Source organism: Nannospalax galili, unplaced genomic scaffold (genome assembly GCF_000622305.1).
Source record: "Nannospalax galili isolate Female #2095 unplaced genomic scaffold, S.galili_v1.0 scaffold1668, whole genome shotgun sequence".
Classification (NCBI taxonomy): Eukaryota; Metazoa; Chordata; class Mammalia; order Rodentia; family Spalacidae; genus Nannospalax; species Nannospalax galili.
The window spans coordinates 1-3776 of NW_008358483.1; positions in this window are offsets into that span (position 1 = coordinate 1).

Here is a 3776-nt window from a genome sequence, read left to right on the forward strand (position 1 = left end):
ACAGTCTTTTCCTCCTCCAAATTCCTTTGTTCCATGCTAGTTGTCTGCTTGTTTCTGCATGGTCATGATGCTTTAAAACACATTTTCCAGTTAAAATAACATGGGTAGGATAAAGAGAGTAAGAAGTCTGATATTGTCCTTTTTCAAGTTTTTTTAGGTGTTATTTTCTATGAACCATGTTCTTTACATTATAGGTAGTTAATCCATGATAACCTGGTAAATTATAATGCAGCTTTTCAGATTCAGCAGGTATAGTAATAGCATTCCTTAAAATAATCCCAAATGCTATTGTAATTTCCTCCTTTGTAGTTTGAAAAGTATAAAAGAAACTGAAAAATCATACTTTTTAATAAAATGTGAAATGAATGTTTAAGTGGATAATAAAATTTAAAGATAAACACAAAAAAGCAGCCAAGACCTTTCTTAAATAATATAATCATTCCATGTTTGTTGACTTCTTTATTACCTGTAAGGGATTATGAATTCCAAAATTTTTACAGATGATGGTTCCTACACAGAATCAGATGAACTGAGAAAAAATCATTCAATTAAATTTAATAATTTATAAAGATTATGGGTCATTATAAAAGAAGTTACATTGCTAACAGTGAATAATCCAAATAGGCTTTACCATCATTTGTGGTGACTAATAGAAGGATGAGATGCCTGGCAACTCAGATCTTGTCAATGAGGAAAATGAAGTAAGTATAACTATACATCTTTTCATGTGGTCACTCATGAATGGAGAAAAAAAATGTGTTCTCTTTTCCTCACAGAGGATTAAAAGGCACCTCTAGCCTTTATACGGTTGATATCTCAAAGAAAAGAATAGCTGATGATTTTATGCATTCAAGCCTGGCTTAAAGTTAAACTTGATCATAACACAAATGATCTTATCTTGATTTCTCTGCAGCCTAAACCTTTACTACCCCTGCCACCTGCCTGCACCTTGTCCCCCTCTTATCCTTGGACCCAGGATCCATCTTGCCTCCTTTCTTATGCCTCTGGATTCCCCTCTTAGTCCAGACCTGCCCACTGCATCCTGATCTCACGCATCCATACTAGGACAATTCTTCAGCTTCTTGTGTTAGACTTTCCACAGGCTGTATACACCCCCATCTTGCTTTTGCCTCTTCCTGGTCTGCCTACTACAGACCCTCCTACAACTGAGTCCAACCTACCACCGTCCTCGAACATAAAGCACACACCAACTGACTATTCATGTTAGAGCAAAAAATAACCTATATCATCAATATAAACACAAATAAACTTAGACAAAAAAGAATAGAATTTCCAAACAGACACATAATCAACAAAAAACCCCAACATGCTCAATAGGAAAAGCAAAAACGCAGAAAGTCTGGAAAACTAGGATAATATTGCCCCAACAAAACCTCCAGTCCTATGGAACTGTACTACAGTGAAAATCACCCTGAGGAGTTCTGCAATTAAGAAATTTTTAAACATCATAAACATAATCAAAGACCTTAAGAAAACACAGAGAAACAACTCAAAGTACTGAAAAACAATAGATACAAACTTAAGAAAAGACAAATACGAACCTGAATGAAATGATACAAACAACTCAGGACTTGAAAAGTGAATTCAATAAATTTGAAATACAGAAGAAAACACAAGCTGAAATGAATATGGGATTGGAAAACTCAATAAATCAATTAGAAACAACAGGAGAAAGAATGACCAGCAAAAGAAATGAAATGGAAAACAATATCTGAATGATAAAATTGACAGACTGGATTTCTTAAGCAAAGACAATATAAAAGAACATATGAAGGGATTATGCAAGAAATGTGGGACACTATGAAAAGATGAAATCTATGTGTCATAGACTGATAGGAAAGAGAAGCATCTCAGGCCAGTGGCACTGACCAGGAACTCAAGAGAATTGCAGATGAAAACTTCCATAAATTAAGGACAGACCTACCTATACAGATTCAAGAAGCACATAGAACACTGATTAAACATGACCACAACAGAAACTCCCCATGGCATATCATAATAAAAACATTAAATGTATGAAATTTTAAAAGATCAATGAAAAAGTGAAAAAAAAAACCACTAAAGTTGCAGGAGTACTGAAAACTCCTTGAGAAAAACAAGTTACACATAAAGGAAATGCTTCAGAACTACAGCTCACTTTTTAATGCAAACTATGAACGTCAGAAGAGACTGGAGTAAAGTATTAATTTTTGAAATGACCATGGATGCCAATTCAGAATAATTTACTCAGCAAAAGTACCTACCATAATCAAATGTAAGTAAAAAATATTCTATGACATGACTAGGTTGAAAGATTTGTGTCCACCAAGCCAGTCCTATGGACAACATTCAAAGCTATACAAAGAAGTAAAGATAGGAATGAGTCTACCAAATAGGTTACAGAAAAAAGGTATAATCAAGGGAACACAAAAGAAATTCAAGAACACAAACAAATTAGAAAGACAGTAACCAATACACATCTTTTAATAATAACTGTAAAAGACACAGGCTAGTGAAATGGATTAAGAAATAAAGTCCATCTTTTTGTTGTTTCAAGAAACTCATCGCACCTTCAAGTATACATACTCACTTGGGGTGAAAGGATGGAAAAAAAATATTCCAAGCAACTGGAACTAAGAAGCAAGCACAGGTTGAATTTAAAATATCTGACAAAATAGACTTCAAATTAAAATTAATCAGAGTAAAGAGTGTCACTTATTTTTAATTAATGTAACAATTAACCAAGAACATATTACAACATGAAAATGTATGCACAAACCTCTGATGCATCCAATTTTATAAAAATAGTACTGTGAGACTATAAAACCCAAAGTAGTCCCAACTCTATAACCGTCAGTGACCTCAGTAACCCGTTCTCCAATAGACAGGTCAACTGAACAAAAAGAAAATCGAAATCTGAAATAAATAACATCTTATATCAAATGGAATTAACATACATCAACAGAGTACACTGATACAATAGTGTTATGACAATTTTAGCATTATTAACTGGTTCTCACAGGGAGAAGAAAAACCTATGACTGTAAAATTCTCATGGTCAGGATGGTAATAGATCATAGGTTAAAACCAGTTATTGTTATTTTCTATGTCATATTGTCAAATTGTATTCAAAATGTATGTATATGATTATACCAATAGACCTGGACAGTCACAACTGTGGTTAGATAAACTTCTTTTTAAATGAGCAATAGTCACTTCAGAGATACACAACTGGTCAAAGTGCTATGAAGAATAGATGGATTGCTCAACTCCAAAATGGATATTTTGAGCAACACTTCCATGTCTTGCCAGTGTTCAGGAAACATAATGGAAAAAGAGGTTAGAAGCTTGTAAGAGCTAGAGGGTGGCAAGGAGTACTGTGAAATACTGTTTTAGAGACATGACATGGCTATTGCATTCACTGTACAATACATCATGTGTGGTTATCTGTATACGACCTGCACAAGATCAAGCCAACTGTATTAGTCACTTTTCTGTTGCTGTGATAGAAACACAGACCAATGCAATTTATAGAAGGAAGAGTTTATTTCAGCTTATGGATCCAGGGGAGTTACAGTCTATCATGGTAGAGAGTCATTGTGGCTGGAGGTGGCTGGAGCAGGAGCAGCAGAAATGAAGCTGTCACATCATCACAGAGTCACAGGAAGCAAGAGAGTGACTGGAGACCTGGCAAGGCTTAAGAACTGTCTAAGCCAACCCCCAGTTACGTGCTTACTCCAGGAGAGACACACCTTCTCAAAACCTCCCAAAACAGC